The sequence below is a fragment of the Chionomys nivalis genome, chromosome 1 (genome assembly GCF_950005125.1).
Source record: "Chionomys nivalis chromosome 1, mChiNiv1.1, whole genome shotgun sequence".
In the NCBI taxonomy this organism is placed as follows: domain Eukaryota; kingdom Metazoa; phylum Chordata; class Mammalia; order Rodentia; family Cricetidae; genus Chionomys; species Chionomys nivalis.
The window spans coordinates 58,688,343-58,706,445 of record NC_080086.1 but is presented as its reverse complement, the minus strand read 5'-3'; the positions used below and the strand labels follow the sequence as shown (position 1 = coordinate 58,706,445).

The 18,103-nt window shown below is 45.4% G+C and overlaps 1 protein-coding gene across 4 annotated transcripts in view; it reads right to left on the bottom strand.

Moving 5' to 3' along the window:
- Prickle2 (prickle planar cell polarity protein 2) overlaps positions 1-18,103 on the bottom strand; it is a 355,220-nt gene that overhangs the window by 6,592 nt on the left and 330,525 nt on the right. The gene's annotated exons all lie outside the window — the stretch shown is intronic.

Below are 18,103 nucleotides of genomic sequence, written 5' to 3'. Positions count from 1 at the left end.
GTCTCCACTCCTGAAGTGCTGCACATTGTCAGGGCTGAGACAGAAGCCATCCTGAAGATAGTGGGAGATGTGTACGCTGGGAATTTCTTTTGCATATCTTAAAACAGAACTCTACGGAGATGCTTATCTCCATAGAGTTTGGCCATTTTGCCTCTTCTGGTCATCGACAGCAATAAGCCACCATTACCTCTGCCACTGATTATCTGGTCCTCCCAGTGGGATCCAAGATATCCTCTCCCTGACAGACCTAAATCAATGTTGCAAGCCTTTTAGAATATGTGGTACTATCTAAAGCTAAGTATACATATATAAACATACATGGATTATGAATAAAACCATTCTGTGAGGGCTTCTGGTGTTATTTCTCTTGTTACCCAAGTAGAGAGGTCTCAATTACCCACTGCTATCCCTAGTTCTATCTCCAGCATAAGTTAGTAAACACCTTTCCAAAATATGCAGACATATTCAGACAGTGGAGCTCTCTTATAAAAGCCTGGTACTGGAAATCATTTAATGCCACCCAATGCGAAAATGGATAAATATTGTGATTTTGTTTGCCATTACTCACTAAGCGGTATCTGGGCTTGTTGGAGAAATGGAGCTCAGGCTAGAGTAGGAAAGCAAAAAGATGAGTCCAGAACATCTTATGCAAAAAGGGAAACGTTAAAAAGGACGTGTTATGAGAGCTTGCTGGAAGACCACTCCCCCTGAAGGAGGTTCCCAACGGCACACTCTGAACATTAAAATATTTATGCAAGGTAATTACTTATAAACCACGGAAACAAATGGGAATTTGTAATTTCATACTGATAACAAACAAGAGAAGCATCAGCAAGTCAATAACTGGGGGCTGAGTGGGGTTCTGTGTGCAGCGGGTGCTGCTCCCTCACTGCCAGGGAAACGAGTCTACAAAGAGGGAAGGTTAGATGGCCAGATTTGGAAACATATTTTGCAGTCACTGGTATTTAAAAGAACTTAACGTAAGAGCCCAAAGTGATCACATTCAGGGAGAAAACGCCCTATGGGAGTACGGTAACACATGATCCTTGGACAAACATTTAATGAGTCATGTAAAATATTCTCTCAGCCTGTGTTTGGTTCTGTCTTCTATACTATATTTTCCCCTCAAGAATGCTGTTCTTATTTTTCTCAATATGGTGTCCTTCATCTCATGTTTCCTCCTGAACGCACTAAGGGTACTCAAGTCTCTATGTAATAGGATCTTGGATACACTTCAAAATGCCTCTACATTACTTCCATCCTGAATATTATATAAATTCAGTGTAAGTAGTTGCTGTTCTGTTCCATGTAGGGAACAAGATAAAAGACTGGCCACGGTTTCACAGAGATGCATCCATCAGACCTCGCTGAATTCCCACTGGGGGCTGGCTGACCCCACAGGTGTGGAATTCATACAGCGCATCAATTGTGTTCCATATCATACTCTCCAGTAATTAAAAAAAATGATTTTATCACTGATAACTGTCAGAGCAAGGGAGCTGGGTGTTCCACGCCCCACTTTTCTTGCTGTTTATCTCTGGCATATAAATCACAAAAACTGACCCGCAACCATTTAGTCACTTCAGAGCCTTGTCTAGCTGGAGATGGAGAAGGGACCCTGACATGCTAAAATGACGAATGGGTGATCTGAGCAGATGAACTCTCCCAAGGAAGAAAAGAGAGTCTTCCAAAAGTTACCCAGGGGGCATTGCTATCTTTGCAGAACTTTCTGGGTAAGTTATTTAGTGGCATGGAGGTCAGCTTCAACAACCTAGCAAAGGCCATAAATTCTCATGAAGGCTTCTCCCCAACCAGCCGGGCAGTAAAACATCTCTAAGATGTATGTGGGCAGGTTCCTAGTTCCAGGCCGAGGGAAAATTGAGGAAAGTAGTTTCTGCTCTGCTCTAGTGGAGAAGCGAGGAAGGGTTGGGCTTCTTCAGGCTCACCTCTCCAAGGTGCTCTGGGGTTTGGGCACACCATGCCCTTGAGAACAAAAGCATTCTGTCACTTGCAGAGTTTATGGTGTTCAGGCCCGGGGTCCATTAGTAATCCTGTCAAACAGAAGTTACGGTGCTGGGGGACCTGCAATGAGATCGCTGGCTCCACGTGCTACTCTTGGGAGAAGTCACAGTTTCCTTTAGGGTTTTCTTACATGCAAGGGCAGCTCGGAGATGAGCAATGCATGTGTACTTGTGCCTAAAGGGGGTGGTTCTGGGGTTAGTTCTTTATTGGGGAATCCAGAGTTTTTATGCAGACTTCAAGGTCCTGCTGTAGTTGGCTCCCTACCTTTCTATACGAGTTGCCATCGAGTCACATTTCTCGAGTCCCCTACCCAGCTGTGACTGCTGGCCCGGCATCACACAAACTTGCTCACGCTTTCCTTTCCTTTTACTTAAGCTGCCCACACTGCTTCAGTTCTTAAACATCTGTGCATCAACTTACAGCTGAAATGGCTCTGCAAGAGGGCAGCTACCCTGCTCTCTGCTCCCTGCCTTCTCACATAACTAGGAGGATCCAGAACCTTGGGTGAACTCAATGCAGAAGTCCAGAATAAAGGCCAGTGAAGCCCCATGCAGCTCACAGCTTGGACAACGTGATCACCTTTGACCTGCTAGGGGCCAGGATGTAACTCCAATGCATAAGATTGTAAACACCTGGAACAAAATACTGCAACCGAGCTTATAGTCTTGTGGTCTCTGGCAAACCACTGTGTAGCTCAGTGTTCAGGGCGTTCATGGCTTTAAAGCTGAGGAAGATATGATTTGTAATTAGCTCCCTGAACTGAGAAAATGTTTCTATTTTGTTGGTCACGGCTCTGGAGGCTGGTTTAAGTTAGCAGTTCTTAGGTCCCTAAGACAGAATTGTACCCTCACAGCTCATACTCTCATTGAGAAACCCTTCCCCCTTCTTAAACTATGCACAGCAAGATAGCCTCCTCCTGGCTACGCCACTTTTAAAACCCCATGAGCTGCATAATTAAAGTGGACACAATGGTGATACCTGGGTATGAAAGTGGGAGTGATGCTCGGGGGGGGGGAGGGGGGGAATGGGCTTTCTGTTTAAAATACATCACGATATTCATACACCTGTGAGTTTTTGTCTTATCAATCTTTCTGGGTTAGGCTAAGTTCCAAGATGGTGGGAGTATGTGCTCCTGTTGCCTCGCCTCATCTGCTATTCGGGATGGAGAAAAAAATGGAGAAAGCAAGGCCTGGAAGTCACCAGTGAAAGAAATCATGACCCAAGACTTTGATATCCATAAAACAAATGAACAAACAAACACAAAACAGCACTGGTTAAATGCGGTTTTATGTGAATGAATGACTCTGTGAACTACAAGCCATGTTCTGTCTGATACATCGTAATGTTCACTAGACTGCAGCAACTATTAAGAATAGTTTGACTCTCCAGGGATGTCTGCAATTTCCTCCTTATACTTCTTTATACTGTTGATGTTCAATTCTTTACTTTGTGCAGAAGGACTTATTGTCAAAACATGGAAAATCAGTATAATGGGCCAAGCAGTGAGATTCCCCTGATGTCCTTTCCACTTTCCTGAAACACAAGCACTTTTCTTGACACTAGAGCATTGATGTGTGTGTGCATGTGTTTTTGTGTATATGTGTATTTCTGAATATGTATGCAAGCACATATGTGGGAAGAGTGATACATTCTGTGGAAAATGTTACAGAGAAGTCTGACCTCACATTCAAAACTTGCATGATGGGGTGTCCTCATGCTGGAGAATCTGGGCAGAGAATCTGCTATCTCAGTGACAAAGGTGCCATACCCTTTCCTCTCAAGTGGAATTATTTTGTCAGTAGACAGGGGTTTTTCTTCTTCGAATGATATAGGCTTTGTGAGAGGTATCTGATGGGGACTGGTAGTTTGAATGTAACTGGCCCCCATTATCTCTTAGGGAGTGGCACTATTAGAAGGTGTGGCTTTGTTGGAGAGGGTATGGCCTTGTTGGAGGAAGCGTGTCACTGTCGGGGTGGGCTTTGAGGTTTCCTATGCTCAGGATATGGCCCAGGATCTAAGGCAACTTCCTGTTACCTGCAAGATGTAGGACTCCCAGCTACTCCTCCAGCACCATGTCTGCCTGTGTTCCCCATCATGATGATAATGGACTGAACTTCTGAAACCGAAAGAGAGCCACCCCAATTAAATGATTTTTATATATAAGAGTTGCCAGCTGGGCAGTGGTGGTGCACACCTTTAATCCCAGCTCTTAGGAGGCAGAGGCAGGCGGATCTTAGTGAGTTCGAGGACAATCTGGACTTCAAAGTGAGTTCTAGGACAGCCAGGGCTGTGACACAGAGAAACCTGTCTCAAAAAAACCAAAAAAAGTTTCCATGGCTGTGGTCATGGTATCTCTTCACAACAAAAAATCCTAGCTAAGACAGGGATGGTAGACAGAAGGGCCAAACATCCTGAGTGCACAGGGCTGCCCCATAGGCCTATGTTACCTGAGGAGTGGGTACTGTTCTGCTTAAGAAACCCTGAACTGGAGTGTCTGAGGGCCTGAAGACAGGCTTCCTAGGAGAGAACTATCTTCTTTGCAAAGATTTGAATTGTTCTTTTCTAGGGTGGGTCTGAGATTCACCAGGGGGTCTTGTTTGAATGTAGATTGGGATTCTTTGATTCTGGGTAGGGTCTGCGAGGCTCCTGGATGTGCCCCTGTCTATGGATCCCATCTGAGTACCAAGGGCTGTGTACACTTTACTCAAGCTGTGGGCTGTGTGGAGATTCACTTGTCTTTATCTTCAGTTTCTGTGTTGAGTAATCACAAGGTTCTGGATCCTGCTAGTTCTGTGAGAAGGCAGGGAGCAGAGAATGGGGTGGCTGCTCCTTTGCAGAGCCATTTCAGCTATAAGTTAATGCACGGGTTTTAAAGATAAATCTTTTTCCAGGGGTCTGTGCCTGGACCAACAAATGTCTGTGTGTCATAGGACCATTTTTATATGTGACTCTTTCTATATCCTTAGACCAAAGGGGGTCAGGGTGGAATGTAGCTTGTGGATCTCTGCAGTTCAACCCATTAGTACAGCCTGGCTGCTGTGAGTGACATCAGCATCCTCATATGCGCAGTATTCTCGCTCTCTACAAAGAGGAGTCTTCCACAGAAACGGGCATTGGCAAGAAAACAGACCAAAGTTTCAAACAATGTCCATGGTCAGCTGGCAGAGAGATGCAGTCTTTGCTGCCTCCCCCCCCCCCCCCGTGGGTCTCAGAAGCAGAAGATCCATGCTTAAGAAGAAAGACAGCCTTAAATTTAAAGACAGCCCGTGGCACAGTGTTCTGTTTCTTATTTGTCACCCTGTCTTGTCCTCCTTGTGAAAAACTGGCATGAGAAGACAGAGAATTATGATTGTGCCAACTCAAGATATGCTTGCTTTTAACACTGTTACTCAGTAAAAGAAATAGAATCTGCTCCCTTTTGTCCCCTAGACATTTCCTTCTCAAAGTGATGATTGAGCCCCCTTTCAGTAAGGTTTCCCCTATGTTGTCTTTTGTCTCTGTTGATGAAGAAATAGGAATTATTTTAGATAAAAACCACAGACTACATGTAAGAGCTGGAGAGACATGAAAAAAATCAAAATACTTAGAACCAGAATTTGCAAACTATTGCAAATCACCTCACTGCCTGCTTCTTGTAAATAAAACTTTATTATAATACAACCACACTCACTTTTGTGTACATTACCTATGACCCTTTCCCAGAATCCAATTGTTTTCTTCTGTTCATAAAGACTATATGGCCTATAAAGACCCAAATATTTATATTCTGGTCCTTTATAGAAATGACTGTGTTAAAGCAATTTGCTTGCATTAGTGTGCCTCTGATCACACGAGAAAGATCTTGACATTCACGATTGGGGAGTGTGTGTGTGTGTGTGGGGGGGGCTCATTGTTTGATCAGGTCCCTTGGGACCCTTTTTTTCTTACGGAGTCCATTGATTTCATCAACACCTTGAACTTCAAGCAACAGCTGCTGAGGAACCGTCATCTAGGCGGTGGAGTTTAAATACCAGCACATGTTTCTTGATGACAAGGCCAAAGTGATCAAATGTTCGAAATGAGTGGGACAGGGAAGGCTGGGTGAGGGGCTGGAGATAGAGGGAAGTGGGGCGGGGATTAGACACACACAGTCCTTGGTACTCAAATGGGATCCATAGACAGGGGCATGTCCAGGAGCCTCTTAGATTTACCCAGAATCATAGAATCCCAATTTATGTTCAAACAGGACCTCCTGGGGGACTCTCAAGGCCACTCTTGAGAAGAACAATTAAGAGAATTTCTTTGCAAAGAAGATACTTCTCTCCTAGGAAGCCTACCTTCAGGCCCTCAGACACTACAATTCAGGGTTTCTTAAGCAGAACAGTACCCACACCTCAGGGAACATAGGCCTTGTGGGGCAGCCCTGTGCATTCAGGATGTATGGCCATGTTTCTGTGACTATGCAGCTCACAATGTCCTCAGATGCCAAAAGAGGGCAAAATCAGCACGAAAAGAACCACAGATCCAAGGAATGCAGTTTGGCAGCTGCCATCTGACCAGAGTCTACAGGGAGTCTCTCCAGTGTATCAAGAGTGCCAGTAGGATGTATATGTACGGAAACAGGATTTCTATAAGGTGTAGACACACCAGCCCCCGTGTTCCACTAACCCTCGGAACTGCTAGCCTGTTTTCTGTGTAACGGCTGACAATCTCACACATCTCTGTAGTGGCTTTCAAGAGTTCCTTGTGGTGAAGGACCCCTTCTCTTATTTTTCAGGTCCCCAGCTATTAGGGAATCTTTCTCAACTCCTAACTGTGGTCATCAGCCCATGTTCTGCGTTCCCGGGGACCAGCAGATCCCATCAGGTGACAGCGTACACTGTCAACTGCTCAAAGAGCTGGCACACGTCAGAGTGCATATTTGGCCAGCTAGTGCCAAGGCAGCATGGTAGGAGGAAACGGTAGGAGCTGCACACTCCTGATTTTACAGCTCACCCTTCTCCAGCCTTTCCCTGCCCCCTCCCTTGGGAAAGGCCACCTGAGCATCTCTGGCACACTCTGAAAGACTCAAACAAATTGACTGGCTTCTTCATGGCCGGCTGGTACCAAAGACAGGCATGAGGTCTGAGCCTGCCAGCTGGGGAGCCACCAGAATGGAACAGAGCTAGTACATTAACCAAGCTACCCCTGATCATGTCTCCTACCTTTTAACCCTTGACTTGTTCATTCCTTTAACTTTCTAAAAAACCAGTTGATTGTCCCAATAAAGATGGTTTTGTGTGAACCACACTCTATGGCAGACCCTATGCCCAGGACTAGTTAGTTGGTCAACATAACTTTGTGTGTGTGTGTTTTGGTGTTTTTTTTTCTCTTGTTTGCTTTAATTTTTGTTTTGTTTGAGAAAGAGCCTGAAGTTGGGTAAGTAGGGAGGTGGGGATACTCTGGGAAGAGTTAGAGGAAGGGAAAGACTAGGATCAAAATATATTATATGGAATAATTAAAAATAAAACATTTAAAAAGAAATGGGCAATAAAAATTAGTCTTTTAAGAATGGTGGAGAACCTTAGAAAGGGATATCTTTTGCAAATAAGTAGTGCTAATTTTAATCACGTGAAGAGAATCTTAGGCAGTACTACTTGGGGGATTCTGTGTGTCATAGTGTCTATTGCTAACTTAAAGGGTGTAGAGGACCTTCCAACCAGTTGAAGATTGTCTAATATACTCTAGGCTTACAGTGACACCATGCTGCTTTCCAGATATGGTTAGCCAAGAAGCAGACCACACTGGAATGTTGGTTTGGGCATCAACAGATATCGGGATACAGGAGCTCTATAGCTTTCAATGTCAGAGATTTGGGTGATGTGGGATTCCCCTCTGTATGCTGTGAATACCATTGGTTAATAAAGAAACTGCTTTGAGCCTATAGCAGAGCAGGGTGGAACAGAGCTAGGTGGGGAAAACTAAACTGAATGCTGGGAGAAAGAAGGCAGACTTAAGATAAGCCGTGTATCCTGCCAGACACAGACACTGGATGTAATCTTGCTGGTAAACCACAGTCAAGTGGCGATAAATAGATTAATGGAGATGGGTTAATTTAAGATATGAGTTAGTCAGAAATACATTTAAGCTATTGGTCAAACAGTATTGTAAATAATATGGTTTCTGTGTGATTATTTCGAGTCTGGGTGGCCAGGAAAAGAGCAAGCGACCTCCTACAACAGTTGGCTTGGAGGTCATGCAGTTTCCTCAAAGATGTTAACCAAACCCTGATATTGTCAGGCATTGTATGCACAACTGTGAGCAGGAGCTTTGGGTGACATCTTACCAGCTATTCCTCTGTATAAGAAAAGTCATAACCAAGACAATAGAGCAATACAAAGAGTACAGGGAACAACCCTAGAAAGGAAACAGATCGGAAACCAGGGTGGATGACAACATGCTGTATTAATCCTGACAATGTCGGCCAAGAACTCCATGCTAGTGATAATTAGGGTGAGACCTAAAAGATAAGGAGACAGCCAAGGGTGGAGAAAAGTGTTCCAGGCAGCAGAAACAAGAACATTTTGTGACAGAGAAAGGGTTTTTTTTTTTTTTTGTTTGTTTTGTATTCTAATAAGTGGTAGAAGGGCTATATAGCTAGAAGATTCTATTCAAGGATGCGAGTGGCAAGTTCAGGCTGAGGACATAAACAGGAGTTTGAGAAAGAGGTCCTTGTGTGTGCCTGAAGGAAGGATTAATAAAGACCTCTGAGGGGCAGCAAGGGGCGTGATGAAGGGCAGTGACTTTGGGTTTTACTTTTCAGCTTCATGCCACCTTAGTTTAGATTTGGGGGCTGGTAAGACAGCTCTTCTGGTAAAGATTCTCGTGGCTGAGGCTAATACCTCAGACCAGCATGGTGCAAGGAGAGAACCAACTCCCCCAAGTTGTCCTCTGACCTTCACGCGTGTGCTAAGTGTGCAAGTGCATGTGTAGACACACACACACACACACACACTAAATAAGTGCAAAGAAAAACAATCCAGATAGCTTTTATAAAATGGGAGCAACTATACAACCTGAGGGTAAAGGCGCCGCCTGGGTTAATGCAGAGCAGTCCAAACACTGCTGGGGCATGAAGATCACATGCATGCCAAGTCTTCTCACTGGCCCTCACCTGTCCTTGTTATTTGAAGGAAGTTTTACATGTGTTATCACATCTCCATTTATTTTTCAAATGACCAATGAAGAACTGGGCTAATCCACTCAGGGTCACACACAGTAGCTACTCCAGACGTTTTCTGCATGCTTGCTTTTCAGTGCTGAGAACACGAGAGAGAATGTGGCTAAGACACCGGCATTCAGCAACGGGGGAAGTAGACATGCACTGGTAACCAAGTCACTCTGTAGCAGCAGTGATGTAATTCTTTTCACTGATGTACAGTTTTCTGTATAAACTGCTGCTACACGCGACACAGGGGACATCATACAAATACAATGACGTCAGTGTGAGCAGATATAAAAGCACGCCCTGTCTGATCCCATTTCTGTGGAACCGTAACTTCAAATGGGTCTGTGCTGCCAGGTGTTTATGAAGGGGTGCATCAGGGTGAGGCACAAAGCAGCTGCTGGGCGCTCGTCTGCTCTTGACTGTGGACATGGCAGCAGGAGTATAATCCCCGCTGAGTTTCAATGTGCAGCCTGCATATTTCTGCTTGTGTGTACCTATGATCATTAAATATCTCATGCCCCCAAAACGCAGGGATTTAGTTATGACAATATTAAATGTATATTGGAGAGCTCCCCCTTTCCAACGCATACTTTTTCAAGGGCATCTTTCTTTCACATGACTCAAATTGGTGGCCAACGCACTTCTTGCAATGCTAGGGATGAAAGCTAGGGTTTCGTTCAAGCTAAGCACTTCTCATCCACCAAGCCACACCCCCATCCTCTCTCTTTCTGCTTTAAGTTGGCATGCTCAGGGGCCTTTTCCATTGATGGTTGGATGCCTGGCTAAACTCATATGTATCATACCTGCCTGCCTACCCTATTTCCTTCTCCTTTGGGCATAGGCATTTCTTTATAGCTTGACAAAGGAGGGAAGATGTTTGGATGAAAGCAGTTTAGAGACTTAAGAGGCAGCACACAATGCTCCTTTGTAAGCTTTGGATCTGTGCTTCCCCGATCCTACGTTTCCAGAGCTATAGACTGACAGAGTGTCACTCATGACTGTACTCATGATGAAGCCATTTTACTAGACTGGCTAGTAGAAGGACTTGGTTGCAGAATGGACAGGTCAGGATGGCATATTTTAAAGAATAGATAGACTGGATGAAGGCGATGGGCCAATTACAAAAATTTTGGATGATTTAATAAGTGAATGAATGTAGAAGGGGAGTTGGAACAGGAGAGTCATGGCTGAGATTTTCCAAACATGTCAAACTTTTATAAAATACAAGCTATAGAATATAATTTCAGGAAAAGGACTAAGCTTTTATAGAGCTCATCCTTTTTGAAGACATATAACAGACTGTGATTCAGGAGATGCCAGTAGAGGTACTTCCACTTTACAGACTAGGAACTGAAAATAGAAAAAGATGATCATGCTACCCAAGGTCACGGGCGAGGGTGGGAGTCAGTGATAGAGACAGGGACTGGAGCAGTTTCCCGATTTCCCAAGACAGCTCATTTTCCAGCTTCAGCAGACATGCTAATCATCCAGGGACCGCCTTAAAACAAGATCCAGTACCCTAAGTCTAAGGTGGAGCCAAGACTGAATTTCTAACAATCTCCTAGAAGATGCTGATAGAGTTGTTCCATGGACCACAGTGATTTTATTTTTTAATTTTTTGTATGTATGTATGTATGTATGTATGTATGTATGTATGTATGTATGTATTGTGTATGTGTATATTGGAATGTGGAGGTTAGAGGACAACTTACAAGAGCTCATTCTAGCCTTCTACCATGTGGGTTCTAAAGATTAAACTCAGGTTAGCAGCAAGCACTTTTGCCTGCTAAGTCATCTTCATAGCCCCATAGACCACATTTGGAAACACAAAAGTATGAGTATAAAAACAAAAGCCAAGCACCACTTTTAAGAAGCTGTGTGTCCTGCTGACTAACCACAACACTCTTCTATGGGCATATCAAACTGCCAAACATCTGGGTAGGGAGCTAGGGAACCATAGAATCAGGGATGTAGAGCAGGGCCTTGCTTGGCCCTATTTTCCTCTTCTCATGGATGCATATGAAACTGTCACCCACCCAGCACTCTACTTCTGCTGAGACACAATGAAGCCAGGCCTAGGTTCCCAGAACAGCACAAGAATGTCAAACCGGGTCCCAGAACTGTCTTTTCCCTTCTCATCCTCCAGTTCCTAGCAGCAGCCTGTACCATTTGCTTGGCTTTCTGGGGCAACTTGGCCTTGGCCGGGTTCAAGTGCAGCACAGATGGATAAACAGCTGCTCACTGGAAGGAGCCATGCACCCGCGGAGATCCCCAGACCCTCACATCCTTTGTCTCCCTTCTTGAAAACCTTCTCGAGGATGCAGCTTGTGAGTTAAGGGAGTCTTTTCCACACATCTTCTCTAAATGATGCTGAAAAGACTTTTTGTGAAAGCAAGTAAGTTGTGGGCTTTTTTTTCAGGACCTCTCGAACACTGGGGTCTTTGCTGCTTTTCTTTCCTGTGACAAACACCTGACAAGAAGCAGCTTCAGGGAAAAGGGGGCTGTTTCAGTTTACAGTTCAAGGGAATACAGTCCATGAAGGAAGTGAAGACATGGCAGCAGGCGAGCGAGGGGTGTGAAGGAAGCAGGGGCAGGCTGGTCCTGCTGCATGTGGAGTCTGGACATAGAGAGAGCGGGAAGTAGGGCCTAGCTATGAAACCTCATTCCTGGGATGGAGAAATGGCTCAGTCATTAAAGTTTAGGCTCATAACCAAAACCTCATTACCTATTTTATTAAATCATGGATTTTTTTTGGTCACAAATTTTGATTCTTAAGTTTGCCTTTGAATGCTCTTTTACATGATTGCTGAGGGTTTTGCATGTCCCTGTCATGTAGTCCCACCCAGTCAGTTGACCATACTCTACCTTAGGTAAATCTTTGCTCTGCGTTTGTGCAATTTCATGTGTTGTCTGTTTACTGTTTGCTGAGCTCCCTAGGGTAGCGGAAAAGCAACTGGCTTGGAGAGCAGGTTACCCTGCTGCAAACCCCCATGAAGGAGTCCCCACATTAATCCCTCCCCCACCAAGCCTGGCTTGCTCTCCTGAACGTTTTATCAGTTACTCAAGGCTGCTCCTCTCTGACAGCAAGGGATTTCGATTAGACGATGGTTCTAAACTGGGGACCCCACCCTCCTTCAGGCCAGTGGATCACTACTGAAGGAACTTTAGAAGGCATAACCTCCCTACCCCTACTTCCTACCCTCAGTAAAAGGCAGCTGGCAGAGTCTGTCTTGGCAAGAGAGAAAGGTGAGTAGGGTAGACCCCAGGAAAGGAAGACACAAAAGCATTTAGGAGGTGCCCAGATAGCCGGGAAATGTCTGGGTGAGTTGTTTGTAAGTTTGAGAGGGAAGGGGAAAGGGAATAAATGGGGTGTGTGTGAGAAAGAATTTGCTTCACTGTTTCCCACCAATCCAAACCTATCACAGACTCTCATGAGGGCGCGGTGCCTACACTTTGCTTCTCCAATGTATACATGTATAGCCCAGTGGCCAGTGTCAGCAGCATGGGGCTTCATCCTTATATGGGTTCTGGGGCCCAGATCTACAGTCAGAATTTCTGGGAGTGCCACTCGAGCTTCCATAGCTTCCACAAATTCTCCAGTTGATTTTTATGCCCCAAACCATCAAAGCTACTGTTTCCATACCATCTGGGCATGAAGAAATATCCAGGGTCTCAGGATCAGTTTCCATACTTGGGGGCAACTTTGGATTTCACAGCTGGGAAAGCTGCCTGTTAGGTCACTCTGCCTTGCTGGCACCAAGCAAGGCATGAAGATTCTACAGTCGGCAAACCCAAGGGGTGCTGTCGGAGGCAGGATTTCCAGGACGGTTTATGCCACCTCTCCTGCCAGATCCTGGCTGGTGAGGACTGATGACTTAATTCCCCTGCTCCCGTCACTGTGCACCAACAGACCAAGCATGGACTCAGCAGAGTAGATGGCAACCCAGTTCCCTGGAAACCATTCAGATGGCTGGTACCCCACTAGGGCTTTAGAGATCTGGCAAAGGGAGAGACTCGAGTTGATCTGCCTCCAGCATGGACGGTCAGAGCTCTTCCCTGCCGAGTGCTTAGAATCTGAAAATGCCAGTCCACTCTGCCAGTGCAGCTCCAATCCTAAAGCAAGGATCGGTTCCATCCAGCACTCAACTCCAAGTTCCTACTTTTTCAATAGATAAGTAACAGATACAGGATCTAGAAGGATGGCTTAGCTATCTTATATTAATACAAATTTATAATGTACATATGCCTTAGTTCAGCAATCTCAGTTCTAGGAATTTATAGTATGGAAACTTTCTTGCAGGCATGCAAATACAAGGCAGAAGTATATTTCAATACAAATTGAGGCAGTAAAAAGCTGGGGAAATATATAAAAGTCCAGCAAAATGGGATGGGTCAAAAGAATTAAGGACAAGGACTGGAGAGATGGTTCAGATCTTGGGTGATGTTATTAGAATTTTTTTTTTTTTTACAACTAAACATATCTGGGTTCATGGGGAGTTATGAGAGGTCAGGTGGCCTAGATCTTGTTGGCATCTCAAGTCATCCTAACTCCACCTACACTTTAGCCTCACTGCTCTGAACTCTAAGGAGGGACCCAGTGTCTCTGCAGCGCCTTTGAAGGAGCCACGGGGTCGGTGCTACTGGTGAAACAAAGCATTTCCTGTAGCTGCTAAAGGGTCCTCTTTTTAGTCATGTGATCAGAGGCGGATTTCTCAGCCTCTCTAAGCTCATTCATGTCTCTGTAAAAGAGAGGCGGTTAATTTAACAAGTAGTTTATGAACGTCAACAAGGACCAGTTTCATTAAGTGCCCATGGTGTGTCATTGCTCCAGCTTCTGGGGCAGCAGAAGCAAAACAAAAAACACCATAGAATTCCTGTTTTCTGACTTTGTCATTGATAGGATAAAATACACAGACAAAAGCAACTTAAGGGAGGCAGGGCGTATTTTGGTGCACAGTTTCAGGAAGATAAAAATCCGTCATGGAGGGGAGGACATGGCAGCAGACAAGGGCGGCATGCTGGCAGGAGCCGGTGGCTGGATCCACACTGTTGAAGCAGAGAGTGGACAGGAGGTAGGCTAGCTACAAAGCCTCAAGACTTGTTCTCCAGGATGTCTCCACCTCCTCCCCAAACAGTGCTACCAGCTGGGGACTAAGGCTTCGAATGTGTAATTCCATCGGGAAACATTTCAAATTCAACCCATTACAGAGTGTCACGAGTAAAATCTATGATGTCAAATTGAACTGACATTCTAAAGAAAACACACCGGGGCAGAGGAGAGAGGTTACGTTATGAGGGCTACACTCAGGAAGTAAGAGTTTACCTGTCCACAGAGGATGCCCAGTGTCCTGACAGAGAGTACCCCTCTCAGGGGGACCAGAACCGATCCCTCTCGCTACTTCAGTGCCCACCTGCAGTAGCCCCGCAGCCCCACTTGTGAGGTTTTCTCCCTCGGCATTTGACAAGACCTACCACTGTTTATATCTGTGTGGGTCAGGCAATTTCCTACTTCTAACCCCATCTGAATCTCAAGAGTATTCTTGAGTATTCAGTGCTATTCTCATTTTCCAAAAGAGCAATCTGAGTCTAAGGGAGGCTGAGAGCGACCCAGCAGAGCGACTGGGGCATATTCAAATCCTGGCTAACGAGGATGAAGGATGACCTTCCCTAAGTAGCTGCTCCAGGCATGATGGTACAAGGGCCCATCATGGAGCTATTCCTGCTCTTCCTGAGACCTCAGTGGACAGCCTGTAGTGTCCTCTATCCCTACTCTTTGCTTGGTAAGCTATTCTAGGTCACAATTCAGGACAACTTCTTTTCTCTCTTGGTTGTAGCTTATGACTTTAGCTTTCCAAATCAAACAGCTTCAGCTGCTCCTCCTCTTCCTTCTTTTAACTTGAGACGGGATCTCATCATATAGCCCAGGATAACCTCAAACATAATCCTCCTGTTTCAGTTTCCTGAGTGCTAGGACAATGAGATGTGCCACCATATTTGGTTCAGCTGCCCGTCTTAGCTGATGAACGGCAACAGGAAGTGATTAACCTGGAAAGAGCGTGGGGGTTGTGAGGATGGAGGCCTAGCAGGGCCGAGCAAGAGACCGTCCTAGAGGATTGTGAAAGGTCATGTCCTCCTCTTCACAGTGGCGGGTTTGCTACCACAGGGAGAAGAGCTCACCGTTTGTTAACAGCAAGATGGCAGAGGAAGAGAAAAGTGGCACTTGAACCAGTTAGCTTGGTCTGAGATCACCTACGATAGATCTAACAGTGGCAGGAGCACACGCTTGCCTGATCCACACCCACAGTTGCTGCTGGTACAAAACAGACCCAGAACATCCATGCTGGCAAAGAGACAGTTCTGAAGGCAGGGTCCCACCTTTACTGCTGAGAACAAAGCCAAGTTCCAGGATCCACAAAGTGAGGCGTGGAATGACCGCTCTGTCCCCCACCAGAGGTGGGTATAATACGCCATGTTAGCAGACGGTTGTGTGTTGCTTAAGTTCATTGAGAGGCTGGTTCTGGAAGTGGGGTTGGCACACTTCAGACCCAAGCATGTTTAGAGTGTCCTCCAAGTCCCCTTGTCCAGGCTGTGCTGCCCCCCACTCCAAGCCTATTATATGGGAAAGGAGACCAGCAGAACAGACAAGAGTGAACGTACCACACCCTTGAGAGTGAACTGTCAGCCTGAAAGTACTGTGTCCTTGAACACAGCTGGGAGGTAAATTGTTCCCAGGCATCTTCCCAAAGGGAAGTCTCGGCTACAGTTTGTCATGGTATACAAATGCCCACCGTGGGAACAGCTAATCATCACCGAGGAGAAGACTTTCTGCTCCAGCTGGCACCCCTGGTCCCTGGGGCTTCCCCCCTCAGTTCTGTGATGGAGTAACTGTCTGACCTGAATCTCTACCGCCTTTCTGCTGCTTGCTATTTTCTTCTTTTACTTCTGTTTGATGCCTTCTTAATAAACCCAGTCCTTCAAAACTCAAAGGATGGCTAGTGTGGACCATTCTCCCAATGAAACGAGAGAGCTGCAGAGTGAAGGGAAAGCCAGGGCTACTTTAAAAAGCCCTATTTAATATTATGATGCCATGTTACCTTTTAAAGGAAAAAACTTTTCACAAGACAACCTCACCACAAAAGACAGTTTTGTGGCAGGTTTTGTGTCTGTTTTGTGAGAAGAGTCTTATTATACGGCCCTTGCTAGCCTGGAATGTGGTATGCAAGCCAGGCTGGCTTTACACTCACAGAGATCCACCTATCTCTGTCTCCTGACTGCCGGGATTAAAGGGGTGTATTGCCTCATCTAGCCTATGGCAAGGTTCTGAACCTCTTATTGACATTTGGGGCTGAACAACTCTTGTGAGACTGTCCCATGTACATATACGGCATGGCATTACTACAAAAATTCGCTGGGATAATTACGCAGTAGGCGTTAACACGGTGTCCTACTTAGAAGGCTTGCCAGCTGTTAGCTCCGTTTAGGACAGTAGGGTCTTGGTTGCCTTGGGAATGTACAGAAGAAAGACTGTGGACAAGGGAGTGGGAGTGGAAAGAATCAGAAACTCAGGAAGGATGGGGATGTGAGAATCTCTGCTTAGTTGTTAAAAATGAGACTGTAAGAGTGGAAGGAACAAGCCGAAAGCTCGCATCCGTGCGCCCGCCACTCTTTCCTCCTGGTCGCGGATGCAATGACATCAGCCCCTTCCAACTCTTGCTGCTATGACCTCCTCACTGACTGGCTGTACACTGAACCAAAATAAAATCTTTCCCCCTTAAGTTGCTTTTGTCAGGGTAATTTCCTTTTTTTCAAATCATAGCAACAAGAAAAGAAACCAAGACAAGCAGAAAGATGAAGAACTTTGAAAGATGGATGAAAGCCTTGTAACTATGGCAACAGTCATCTACAGGGAAAATGCCAACTCTTTCTCCTTCTCCTTAAAGACAAATAGACGGGTGCACAGCACTTGGAGCTGGCTGTCCATAGCTGACGCTGGCTTGTTTGTACAAGAGAAGAAGATAAATGGCGGGACTGTGAGAATCACACTTCTGTTTAGCCATGATTTCAAAGCTCACAGCGCATCTGAAGGGAAGCTTTGGCTCTGGTCATTAATCAGTTGTTTGGTTAAGGAGGTATCTGGATAGGATGGGAATAAACTGTGTATGAAATCCAGATCTAACCAGGGCAGAAAGCAGTCCAAAAAAAGGGTAAACTTTATCGATACAAATACCCACAGAAGGAGTGCATAGATAGTTTTTTTTTTTTTTATTCTTGTTTCCACTTTAAATAGCAACTTCTCCCTCACCCAGCAAAAGTGCTATTTTTGATCCCTGTTTCCTTATGGTCCTAAATATGCTTTCTCAGCCTTCCACAAAAGTCAGCTGACTTTTTCCACTTTAATGCACCTGACTAAAGCAAACAGGAGCAGGGCAGTGTTGCCAGCGGAACAGCAGGAGGCTAAGTTTGAACCGGCAATGAGATGCACTTTATAGTTTCAGATAAAGCCATCTCTTCCAATGGTCTCTCACCATCCTGGACTCCTTGAGCTCCTGGAACTAGGCAAGGGCTCTCTTGTCCAGGGCCCTTGTGCATACTATCTGTCACTATCCTCTTTTCTCCCTCCTCCCTTGCAAGACCATTTGAGAACACTTCCCTGACCATTCTCTCTGCGAAGCTGAGGCTTAACGTGTTCTTCTCCAATCTGGCTCATTTCTTTCTTTGCGCTTGCCACAATCTGCTTTCTCTCTGCCTGCACATCCCTGCTAGATTCCAAACCAGGGCTCTGCTGCACTCTGCCCTGAAAACTGCACTGGGGGTTCCCTTTGATCTCTGACTCCCAGGTAAGTTTGATCAACTGGAGACATACTGGTCTGGCTCCTTCCTGGTAGGCTACAGGGT